Below are 13,476 nucleotides of genomic sequence, written 5' to 3'. Positions count from 1 at the left end.
AGTTTTGAATTTTTATGCTCGCGATTGCCCCCTCAGGCCAAAAGCGCAACGGCAGCTTCAATAGTAGGCTCGTGCACGAGGTGCGCATGCTGTACGTGCACACTCCTTAACGAAAATAACAGCTGAGACAGTCAGCTCCGTGTGTGTGTGTGTGTGTGTGTGTGTGTGTGTGTGTGTGTGTGTGTGTGTGTGTGTGTGTGTGTGTGTGTGTGGCCCGGAGGACAGAGGACAGGAGAACGCGCAGCTAATTAATTAAATAATTTGGTTCTGTACCTTTCTCTTCAGCACAGCTGACAAAGGTTTAAGATGGGTCAGTCCGTCAGCTTCACGGAGCTTCCCTTCCCTTGCTTGAAAAATTGTTCCAAAATGAAAGTTGAACCCACATCTTTTTTATCTGTGAAATCAAAGCCGTTCGGCGAGTCTCAAATAAAAATGTGGGCATCTTACTGTAAGAAAATATACCATCAATGTAAAAAAAAAACTCGACATAAACTTTGTTCACATCTAGATTTGATCCCAGATCTTCTGCACGGGAGTCCATCTTCTAACTAGGTGAGCTAAAGCGCCAGTAATGTCTCTTGTATCCGTAACATTTATATCCTTGATGACAGCTGAAACAACGTTCAAAGAACGGTTCGGAGCAAAAATGGCTATTTTGTCGCTAATTTGCAGGAAATATCTAGAAGAAAGTAGCTAACGGTCCTCAGAAATGTAGCTAGGTTCATCACTAGGCGTTAGGAACAGCGACAAAGTCACTGACTTGGCACTACCTCACTCTCTGCTGCTAAAGCTACGGATAGCAAATGCTACAGGCTATGCCTGAGCGTGAACGCGCATGAAGCAGCCTGCTCGACCCGAGCAGCTCTCTTTTTCTGTGATTTTACAGAAAAACAGGCAATCACAGTAAAAATGCCAGGGTTCATTCTACAGGACCAGGGCATTGCAGGAGAATGTATGAAGAAGAAATGTATTATTTCTGTACATGTTTTGGCTGTCAAACTTCCATAATGCCCCTTTAAATATTTGAAAGACTTTAAACCAGCTTTAATCCCTTCTAGCCTTGTTTCCCCTCTGACTAGCTTTTAGCTCAGTGGTGTCCTGTCCTGGGGCCTCGTTTATCAAGCTTGCTTACTCACGAAACGGGGTCGGAAAACTGCGTAAGCAACTGTCCACGCAAACTTTGGGATTTCTGAAAGAAAACTTAGCGGAAAAATGTGCGCAACTTTAAGTTGACTAAGGACCTGGCTTAGGCACATTTTGGACATGGAGAGCATCTGCAGCGCTGCTGCTGAGAAGATACAATTATGAAATCCTTCAGCATTATCACTTGTACTGCTTCATTTTCAGACAGAACAAGACCTCCCCACACTCACACACACACACGCGCACACACACACACACACACACATGCGCGCACACTCACACACACGCGTGCACACACACAGCGTGAAGCACAGAATATGGAATGCAGAATATCAGCAGGGGGACAGATTGCGACAGACTGTCATGCGTCTGTGAAAGTGTGTGTCCTGTCACTGTGACCCGATTGATCATGCGCCCTGGAAGAAGAAGAAGAAGAAGAAGAAGAAGAAGAAAATATCATTTCTATAGCGCCTTTCAAGATAAAAATCACAAGGCGCTTAAGTAGCCCTGGCTACTTGAACTGGGGAGATCTCTGCTTGGCTGACTGGTCAGCATGCGTGACTTTCACCCAGGCGTCTGGAGATCAAATCCTGATTGGGCCATTTTTTTATATCTGCCACAGATCTCTCTGAAGAATTCACAACATTGACGGCTTCAGCAACGCTGTGCCACTCTGTGGATTTTCCCTTATTTGTTTTGCAAAAGCACTTCCTTTCATTTCTCCAACTCACCCACAAGTCCCTCAATATCTGCTTCTATGAAATAGCGCTTCCTTGATCTGCCTTGATCTACGGTCGCCATGACATTGGCGGAGCGCTGCAACAGCCAGCTCATGTATATGCATGAGATCCACAAGGCACTTTGCATTGACTATTTATGGCAATAAGTGGGCGTGGTGAGGGTGGGATGTGACTAAAATGCAGCTGAGAAACATTCTCGTTAGTCTCCGATTTATGAAGCGGAGATTGCGTGCAGCTATGCGTACTCCATGTTTGATAGATCACAATACTTAGCGTAAGTACTTTTTTTTTTGCTGAGCTTAAGAACGGTTTTAGTAAGGATTCTACGCAATGTTTGATAAATGAGACCCCTGTTCCTTAAGGGCCACCGTACTGCATGCTAGAGGGTTCTCTACTTCAACACACCTGATTATAAACAGTGGGTGATTGACAGACTTCAGCACAGCTGGATGAACTGCTGAACAGGTGATTCCACCACTGAATCAAGTGTGTTGAAGCACGGAAACAACTGAAACATGCTGGACAAGGAGCCCTAGCACATGGTTGGACTCCACTAGCTTAGCTTGTCAGTACAAAAAGAAACAATCTATATTTCTCAAAACTAAGGTTGTTCAAAGAGTTATCTACAACAGGGATTAACTGTTCATACATTTTATTAAGAAACTCACTTGAGAAGATCTGAACTACTCCTTTTTCAGAATCTAGTGTGAGGTGATGGAAGTAATCTGGACCGAAGGTTGTTCATGTTTGTGGCAGAAGTTAAATATGAGCTCCATGAGTGTGGGCACAAGAGGTTGTTGCAGTTTGTCAAAATGCAAATCAGATCCACATATTAGGTCATGCCGATGTCTGGATGCCAGAGTAAAAATACACACGGCTTTATGAAGCTTTAAAGCAAAACATCAAACTAAATGGTGACGAGTCCACAACCAGAAGAATCTGGCTGGCTGTGTGTGTGTGTGTGTGTGTGTGTGTGTGTGTGTGTGTGTGTGTGTGTGTGTGTGTGTGTGTGTGTGTGTGTGTGTGTGTGTGTGTGTGTGTGTGTGTGTGTGTGTGTGTGAAACCAAGATGGATGCGATGTGATATCATCATCACTCTCTGCTGCGCTTCCTGTTGTTCTTTGTCAAATGAAAAAGATAATAAATCACAGCGAGCCCTCTGTCAGTGCCACCTGGAGTAGATTTCTGATATCCAGAAGGTTCCGGGTATTTATCACCTTCAGCATGATAAGCATGTCATTTTATTACACGTCTCTCAGGATCATCTGTAATTTTTATTTACAGCAATATGATTACAGAATGTCCTCCATCTGTCGCCTCTTGGTACTGTATCCGTGTGTGTGTGTGTGTGTGTGTGTGTGGGGGGGGGGGGGGGGGGTCATAAAAGCACATCTCTCTCACACACACACACACACACACACATCTAATTATTCAATTAGAGACAGAATTGAATGAATAACTGATTCATCACAGTTTACATAATAACAACGCAGATCATTACTGCCTCTGTAATGTAATTTGGACCCACCATGGAGGGCTCATCATTCATGGGAATATACACATTTTGATCCCATTACCTCGTGGTAATCTGAAAGCAGCATCATTAATATAAATTACTATGAAGTCAACGGTATTTTACATATATTGCACTGATTAGATCAAGGAACTGTATGTCGTTTGCACTCACACGCCCATTAACCAACACGTCCTTTCTGACATAAATCTTTTCCCGGGTTCCTAATGGACCCGTCCGAGGAGGTCTTAATGTTCTTCTGTGAGAACGACTTGTTTAAGTTAATGAGCACAAAAGGGTCAGAGGAGCATGGAGGTGGGGGGAGAAGCAGACAAAGCCTGTGGAGCTCCAGAGGTTAACGCCACCCCTCCACCACCAGACCTACAGGAATGTGTGTGTGTGTGTGTGGGGGGGGGGGGGGTCATATTGTTGTCTGTGAAGCATCCTGCTCTGCAAATGCTGCAGCATAGCTCCAGTTCAGAAGTCTTGGGCCCAGGAGTTGGGACGGAGCCTATAACGTGGGAGGTCAAGAGAGCTAAACAAGGCGTCATGTGATCGTTTCTGTTTGTTGTGTGAAACCAGATGAATATCTTAGGTGTGTTCTTGCTGTGCGTTATTTCTAATTCCATGTTGTCGTTCTTTTATAAAACACAGAAACGGTTTTGTTACCTGTTATTGACGCTACAGTTTCGCCGTCGGCCAGGGGCAGACATAGAATTACAAAGTGCTTCACACAGATCAAAATAAAACAAAGTCAATGATCTCAAAACAGAAATAGATTAACATCAGAAAAAATAAAATCATAAAATTATAAAAATTTCTTGAAGAGTTGAAAGATTAAAATTTTGAGTTAAAAAATAAGAAAATAAAGGGTTTAGGTAAAAGCAGCTTTAAATAAAAGAGTCTTTAACAGTTTTTTAAAAGTGTCCAGACTGTCAATGCTACATAAGGATAAAGGAAGTTCATTCCAGAGTCGGGGTGCAACAGCCTGTAAAAAGCGATCACTTCGACTTTTATATCTGGTTTTTGGAACTTCTAGAAGGTTCTGGTGGGTGGACCCGAGGGCTCGGGTTGGAGCATAAGGTTTTAACAGTTCAGTAATATAGGGAGGAGCTTGACCACGTAGAGCATTGAAAGTAATAGTCAGGACCAAGGGCGTCAGTTTGTTTTCAGAATTGCTGGGGACAATAACCATACACTTGAGTGGGGTTTAAAAATTGCTGGGGACAATATAGGCTAGCACAGGGGTCGGCGGCTCTGTAGCCGCATGCGGCTCTTCCATCCATCTGATGCGGCTCTCTGTGCTCTTAAAATAATGAATTGATATTTAAACAAAAAGCTTTATATTTTACTGCATTAATTTTACATCTGTATGCTAATTCTAAATGTAAAGATTGTCTGCGTAAACCTGAACAGTTCCGACCCGGTCTTACTGTGAGACCGGGTTGACGCGTCACGCTTGTGCGTAATCATATGCGCTTCCTGAGCTGGAGGATGTCAGATTCTGGGATTCTCCTCAGACGGCTCCTGGATGCGTCGCCACAATGGAGACAGGAACAAGCACTATTCAGCCAAAGTTTCATAATCAGGGAACATTTTCTAAGTGACAAGTCTCTCTGAGAGACCGAGTTTGGAAAACACTCGCTTCAGTGGGAGGAATCTTCCACATGCGCTCTGGTTCTGAGAGCCTGGATTTGTATTCTGAACAGTCTGAACATGTTTTTAAAGAAACGTATGACAAAAGTGGCACCTGCTCAGTAAAACCACCAACAGGGTGAAAAATATCAAAATATTGAAGGCAGAGACGGGCTACAACTTCTGGATCATCTTTATATAAATCGTTTTATTGATTATCTTCTTATGAAAGATAACTTTGACGTACATGAGCGACCAGGTGCGTTGCAAGCTTTTCAAAAGTGTGGGGATGTTGTCTGTGCCTAAAATAATTTGATGTTATTCACCTTGTTAGTTTAATTTCCATAATAGCGGAGCAGGTGCGAATTTTAGACGCGTCACGCATGTCTCCGTTTTAAACATGTTTAAACTGTTCAGAATACAAATCCAGACTCTGTCTCGTTAGATTGGTGTTACTAAAGTTTGTACTGAATGAAACTACATTAAACCATGTTTAAACGAAAAGGATCCGATTAAATCGTTTCCCCTTATTTACAGTCACGACGTACAGCGCAGTGCGCACGGCTCTGAGGTTAATCAAGTTTAGTTGTTTCTCTTTGCAACAATCTTCACAGGAAGGCAAAACAGTTAAATGGCAGGTTACAGATATTTACATTTGACTGTATTTTGATGGATAAACTCAAGGATGCTGGCTGTTTTGAAAGAATTACCCCGACGCACACTGATGCCTGCGCATGGATGAGCTGACATTTTAATACGCACATCGCAGAGGTAACTTGATTCCCATCAGAACATCAGAGTTTTATACTGGACACTGTATTCAGCGCGGCTCGGAGTGCTCACGGTGGACAGTGAGCTGAAGATCTGTAGAGGGGTTTGCAGCGCAGCGCAGAAACCGCGGTCAAGTGAGCCGTCATAATGACGGCTCACTTGACCGCGGTGCGCAGAACCACGGTGCATGCAATGAGATTTCCTCCCACTGAAGCGGTCTGGAAACCCGGTCTCTCTGAGGGATGTGTCACTTGGAAAAATGTTCTTTTCATGAAATTATGAAACTTTGGCTGAACCGCGCTTGTTCCCGTCTCTAATATGGACACGCATGACGCATCCAGTCTGAGGCAGAATAGCAGCTCAGAAAGCACCTGTAGAGACATTTGATTACGTACAAAGTTTATGTGGAGCAGAAGCGGTCAGGCCACGGCAGGTGAAATGTTCCTACATGAAGTGTAACATTAATGTGTTACTGGACACGCTGGTCTGGTTGGTTAGACCAGTGTTTGAAGTGGAAAACACACACACACACACACACACACACACACACACACACACACACACACACACACACACACACACACACACACACACACACCAATTAAAATAATGCTGATAGCGTGGACTAGTAGACAGGTGATGGTTTACGTATTTAAATGATGATCAGGCTGCTGTAAAATGTAATCTCCATCCACATCCAGACACAGTTATCCTCTATTCTTTCTCATTTGCTCTGCTCTTGTCTGGGCTGACGGAGCTGATGGTGCGCGCGGCGTGCCTAACGGCTGTGGTGCACATTTTACGCATTTGGAGAGGTGGGCTGGATGCTTTGCGTTTACTGGAAGATGGTCCACTTAACGCACGGGTGTAGACTACATATTAATGACAAATGAATGAAAATTAAATTGGGAGTTTTTACTTCATATTTTAGAAATAAAAATGACGGGGGAACACATTTATGAAGTCTTTTTAAACTAAATTTTCCAGCGTGACCTGCCTGCTTCACTTAAGTCACTGCTTATTAAGGTCCGTCCAGAATTACCGTGGCCCACCCAAAAGTGAAAACCTGGCGCTGTGCCTGTTATAAACCTCTGCAAATTGTTGTTCTTCACTTTATCAAACTCAGACTTTGTACAGCTTCTGTCAAGATGTAAAATTATGAATTCAGTCGAGCTCTTCCGTCCCTCCCTCTCCTGCTCTCCTGGAAACCCGACATCGGCTGTCAGAAGAGGGAGGGGAAGAAGGAGATGAGGCAAACAGAGTGAGTGCGACTAAAGAAACCAGACTGGTGTGGAGGTGAGCAAACAGCTGGAAAAGTGTGGGTGTTGAATCCCCCACGGGTGCGACGCCCATGCGGTACCGGCTGCTGTCACCTGGTTGTGAGCAGCTCTCTGCTGTCTGAGGGTAGGCCCCGCCCACAACGCCGCGGCTGCTGCGGTGTTTTCTTTACTATGGGAAACGGGTAATAATGGCTCTTTGATGGGAACAGGTTGCCGACCCCTGGTATAAGATCTGAGCTGGTAAAACAAAAATCCTCAGCAGCAGGCTTTTTTGAAAGTGGGGGGGACACAGCTGCCAATCACAAATTTTGCCGGGGACATGTCCCCGGCGTCCCCGGTTAAAATGACGCCTATGGTCAGGACTCTAAAAAGAGCTCTAAAGGTAACGGGTAACCAGTGCAGAGATATTAGAATAGGAGTGATGTGTGCTCTTCTGTTTGCTCCAGATGGGAGCCTCGCTGCAGAGTTCTGGACCAAACATGTGTATTTGTTAAAAGGTGTGTTTTATCGATGCTTCTAAAGCTTTTGATCGAGTGAACCATAGAAAACTTTTGACTAAGTTAAAGCAACAAGGAGTTCCAGAGTTTATTGTGAGGATTCTCTCCTACTGGTACACTCACCAGCAGACGCAGGTGAAACTGGGAAGCAGTATCTCTTTGGTGTCAGCAATGGTGTGAGACTGGGTGGGATTCTGTCTCTAATGTTATTTAATGTGAAAGTTGATGATCTGTTGATGCAGCTAAGCCTGTAACACTGGATGTCTGCTGGGTAAAACACTGATAAACCATCCAATGTATGCAGAAGATCTGGTGGTCTTCAGTCCAAGCAGTGCGGGTTTTCAGCAGCTTCTTGACATCTGTTCTAGATATGGTGTACTAATATGATATCCAGTATATTACTGTTAAAAGTGCCATATTGATATGTAGAACTAAAGCTAAATGTTCCTTGATTCAAACTACCAAATGTTTTCTAACTGAGTGAAAAGGTGAAATGCCATGTTCATTTTATAAATGATCAAATGACTGATGATGATGATGATGATGATGATGATGATGATGATGATGATGATGATGATGATGATGATGACGTATATTGACAACGTTGTGAGCTCAATGCACAGGCAAACACTCTTTCACGTAAGTTTAGCTTCTGCTCCTCTCCTGCGAAAGTGGCTGTGTTTGAGGCGTTTTGCACACCGCTCTATACGCTGTTTGTACTTACAAAGCTCTTTTAAGAAAATGATTGTTCACTTTTCGAGAACATCTGGAGGGTTCAGTTAACAGCATCATTTCAGCAATCACTGATCCTAATGTGAGCTGTTGTCGCTACTCATCCAGCCTAAGAAAGCACTGGTTGAAGTGTTTGTGTGTTGACTCTTCTTAATTATAAAGGTCAGCTTATGATTTTAGAATATAAACTTATTTTCATTTTTTTAGATCGTGTTTTCTTTAGATGTCTGTTACTTTTATGTTACTTTATGTACTTAGTTTGTTACTTAGTATTTTTTTTTATTGTTTCTACTCATCTCGATGACTCAACCAGGAAACCACAAATCATCATTTAGAAACCCGTCTAACATCAGAAATCCTCACTAAGATTTTCAGGTATTTGAACTCAGCTACTTTTGATTTGCTAACTTTTCTCCTCCGTGGTTTGTCTGCTGACTGACTAGATCTGAACTCTTCTCGAGTCTTCAAAGAGTTCAGATAAATGTATGATTCATGTCCCTACAAGTACCAAGCAGATGTTTCTTGGGTGTTTCCTTTCCTGCTTTCTTTGACTGCGACTGCGTTCCACCTCCGCTAAACTATTTTAGCGTTAATGGCCTCGTCAAAAGACCTGGTTCTCAAATCCATGCGTACTTGAAACAACAGCAGGAGAACAATTGATTTGACAAACTACACAGTCTTTTATATTTCCCTCCCCGTCACTCCCCTTTTCAGGCCCGGTGTTAAACGTGTGCTCTGGGGCCCTCTTAAGTACCTCTATGCTAAAGAGAAGGAGTTTGGGTTGTTGTTTTCTTTTTTGGGGGGGGGGGGGGGTGTAGATAGGAGGGGTCTGGCCTGACTTTCTGCTCAGCGCCTACAAGCTGCACTTCACCTTCCAGCTGCTCTCTAGTCCCTTTGGATTCATGGCAGAGGGGAAGAGCAGGGGCCACATGGAGGAAGGGAGGGAGGAAGGAGGTGATGGAAGGGCGTAACTGGATGGGCAGGGAGTGGGGGTGATCTTGGGCGTACATGCCCTGGAAATTTCCGTTGTATGTTCCACTTCTTTTCAGGATGAGAGGGGAGTGGAGTTTTTGTTGGGGGTGGGGATGGGTGGAATGGTTGGACTGGGGTTCTTGGGACTTGGCAACCAGCCATCCCCAGCAGGAAGCTTGTGCTAGTTTCACACAGAGAGAGAGAGAGAGTCCTGGACACTGTCTGGCTATCTGAGCATTGCAGTCTCATCACTACCCCCCTCCCTAAAAAACAAAACAAAACAGGAACTTGTGAATGTGGTTTTCACAGACTGATGGTTGTTTACTTACTGCTGCACTCTGAAACCACGTTTCTCTGTTTCACAATGATAAAGTAAAAGACAAAAGCAGGCAAAGGACGGGGATGATGCACTTCCTCTTTTGAGATCCTGCTACAGACTTTAACCTGATGTTGGTTCTGACCCAATTAATAACTACAGCAGTACAGGAGGAGTCAAGGATGTCAACAATGCAGTTGGTCATGTGCCAAGTAGCCTCAGTGATGTAGGAAACATCACCTCAGATTTAATGTGCAAACATCCTCCTTCACTTAGTCCACATAAGCAATTAGTTTAACTGTATTTTATTCACACACACACACACACACGCACACACACACGCACACACACACACACACACACACACACACACACACACACACACACACACACACACACACACACACACACACACTGTATATAAACCCTTCACATTCATCTTCAATCAGACTGAGAATTGAAACATCTGCAAAACCTATTTATGTGCAGCTGGAGAAACTACAGCAGTTACAATCAAACAGGTGCACGAATTAGAAAGAGTAATAGTTGTGTTTGTTTGTTTTCTAGTAAAGAGATTATTTTAATTTGGTTTGGCAAAAGTCCAGAATTTTTACCAGAGGCAAGAAAACAGGAAGCACAGAGCAGATGCATCAGGTGGGCAGTGTGTGTGTGTGTGTGTGTGTGTGTGTGTGTGTGTGTGTGTGTGTGTGTGTGTGTGTGTGTGTGTGTGTGTGTGTGTGTGTGTGTGTGTGTGTGTTAGGGTTGCCAGGGGCAGGCAGACACTGGTGCAGCTTGCTGGGAGCTCTGGGCCCCCAGCAGGTGGATTTTCAGAGAAAAGAAAAGAAGGATGGATTAACGGGATGAAAGGCAGCTAAGGATTACTCATCTGCTCTGCACTGAAATCCAAGTGTCTCATGAAGCAACATTCATTAAATGAAGGATTCATAACTTTTTGAAAACGTAAACTTGATCTATTTTTCTACGAAACGATGCAGTAGTAGAAAAAATCAGGATTACTGATCAAAAATGTGATATTTTAGTCATTTAAACAACAAAAACATTGTTTTAAATTAGATTAATCATACTGGTTCATCAACAAAAACATTCAGTCTGATCAGTGATTCTGACTCCAAGCAAAACCTTCCCAATACTTCCACGGTGGATGGCAACACATTAAACAGCAGTTAACTTAAGTATCGACCCATTTCCTCATGATCAACACGTACCAACAAGCGACTCGTGTAAGTCTCAAATGCTCAATGGGCAATTCTAATGTTTTAATCTCACCACAAAGTTAAACACACAAATAAATGTAATTTATATTTTTCTTTCTTTCTTTCTTCCAGGAGGGGGTTCATTAGAGCCTGCATGGATGAGACAACAGAGCACTCATGGATTTTACCCAGAAAGTGACTGACGTCCTGCCCTGGAGCCAGGCCTGTGGTTTGGGCCTGTGTGTGTCAGCACCTGGTGGCTTTATGGTGGCCAGCTGGGCCCAGCCCAAACCAGTTATGTGGGTTTGCACACCTGTGAGCTCTCCACCTGCAGGAGGAGCATGAAGGGTTCAGCCCAATGTGGTTCAGGTCACAGAATCAGGCAGGATCTTGGAGGGTCGAGACTCAGTCACAAAAACTAGCTTTAAAGAGATGAGAGGTCTCCTCTTGGGCAGGCAGGAAGCTTGAGCTTGGAAGAGGCTGAACAACAGCAGCTATGTAGCTGGACTGTTGCTGAGGAAGGTTACAGGTGCCGGCTATAGTGGTAAAACCCAGACCTGTTGGTGGAAACCTGAGGTCAAGGGAGCCATTAGGCAGTGGGAGGACATCCAAAGAGCGTGGCTGGTCTGCAGGACCTCCAGATGCAGGAGACAAGTACTAACGGACCAATTTGGGTGAAGCAGTGCTGGTTGACGGTGTGGGAGGAGTTTGAGAGGGCCCTAGAGAAAGACTGTTCATCAACTCTTAAGAGGTTATAGCAAATTGTCTAGAACCTTGGGAGGTCCTCATGGAGGACAGGTTGGATTACCATCCAATCCCTGAACCAAAGAAGTGTGATTCTGGTCTATGTATGCTCTCCTGGAGAGGGCAGGACGCCGCCAGGGCTGCCCTTTGGAACCGGTTCTGCTCATAACTTTCATGAACTGAGTTATAAGATGCAGCCGTAGGTAGAGGAGGGAGGATCTTGTCTCTGGTTTTAGCAGGCGATGTGGTCCTCTTACCTTCAACAAGCTGACTTTTAACTCTTGCTGGGGGGAGGGGGGGGGGGGGGGTGCAGCCAAGTGTGAAGAAGCTAGAAGTGAGGATCAGCCTCTCCAAATCCAAGAGGTGGTATCTAGTCTTGCCCAAGGAGGACACAACAACCGACACAGCCTGAGTGAGACTTGAAACTGCAAACCTCCGGGAACTGGGTGGGTATTTAACTTCTCTGCCATCGTCACCCAGAACGGCAGTAAAGAAGATGAGTTTGGGGCTCTAGTCTCCCAGGTAGATGTTGAAACCAAGTCTGAACTGAACCTCATATTGAGTGCTTCCCTAAATCAGGCCCTACTAGTTGTAATCTACTAACAGATTATTAACCAGAAAATCTGGTCAATAATCTGGTTGAGTCTGAAAAGCACTTTATCAAACCTACATAAAACAGCTGTACACTGCTCCACCTTCACACTCATCCCTGATGGTGTGGTGTGATGGTGAAGATGCTCTCTGCTGTGGATCACTATACACAACATTATTTATTCATTTGCAAGAGCAACGTTAGCGGTGTGAGTGCCTCTTGAGTATTGTCCATCTGTGAGCTGGCCTATACTGTACACTAATGTAACACGAGTCCTCAGGAGGCATACTAATAGCTGTTCAAGTGTTAAGGCTTCACACTATTTATCTCCATAATAACACCACTGTTGATTACAATTAGTGCCCTGTCGTTGGAATGTGATTCATCTGTCCCCGAAGAAGTGCAAGATAAACAGTGAGTAAAGTGCGACCTTAACGGTTTTATTTGATCACTGCTGTGCTGACAGCATTTCACCCTCTCATAAGACACCTCTAACATGGGAGAACATCGAGTCTAATTGCTCCCTATAAGACACTATAATCCATCTCTGAGGAATGCCGTACACATCATTTTACACAAAGCCCCAGATGATTTAATTTCCACCCAGGGAGCTTTCGGCATTATGCTGTAATAGAAAAGGAAGATCTCTGCCAGATTCCCAAAACAAAAGCTGCTGTATTATAATCATGAAAGCCGAGCGAAAAAATCAGTTTTCATCAATCCACAGGAACTTTAAATAGAAAAAGAAGTTATTCAAAATAATAGCTGATTCATGAATCACAGAGAAATGTGTGTGACTTTATGAATGAACACAAGTATTTCCTTTGCAGTTGTTTAGATTTCAATATATATATATATAAACTCAAAGTAGACAAATGGTACGCAACATCAATGCAGAACACTCCATCTAGATCAGTAAACCCTTACTAAATGACTTAAAATAATGTTATTTTAATTTTACTGCTTTCATCTGCCACCAGATGCTGTTAATGATATTGCACTGAAAGCTGTAAAAACTCTCCTTTACAGACATAAATTATGAGATAGGGATGGGATAGAGTGCAGTTATAAAATCAAATATACCTCATTGAATATATTCTGCATTTTTAGGTTAATTCTGTTTGGCTGACTGATGCACGGCTCTGAACAGGCAGATAATAAAAAAAAACATCATGCACTGTAATGCATGACTTCTCATTCCAACCTCTGATCAGTTCTGGAGAAACAGCCTCTGGCTCATTTTCCATCTTCTTCCACAATTTGACTGCAGCGGGGAATGGTGTCTCACTTTGATCTTTACATACCCTCTAACGTTAAGGCACGCTCAC

This window comes from Nothobranchius furzeri, chromosome 17 (assembly GCF_043380555.1).
Source record: "Nothobranchius furzeri strain GRZ-AD chromosome 17, NfurGRZ-RIMD1, whole genome shotgun sequence".
Taxonomy (NCBI): Eukaryota; Metazoa; Chordata; class Actinopteri; order Cyprinodontiformes; family Nothobranchiidae; genus Nothobranchius; species Nothobranchius furzeri.
This window is presented reverse-complemented; position numbering follows the sequence as displayed.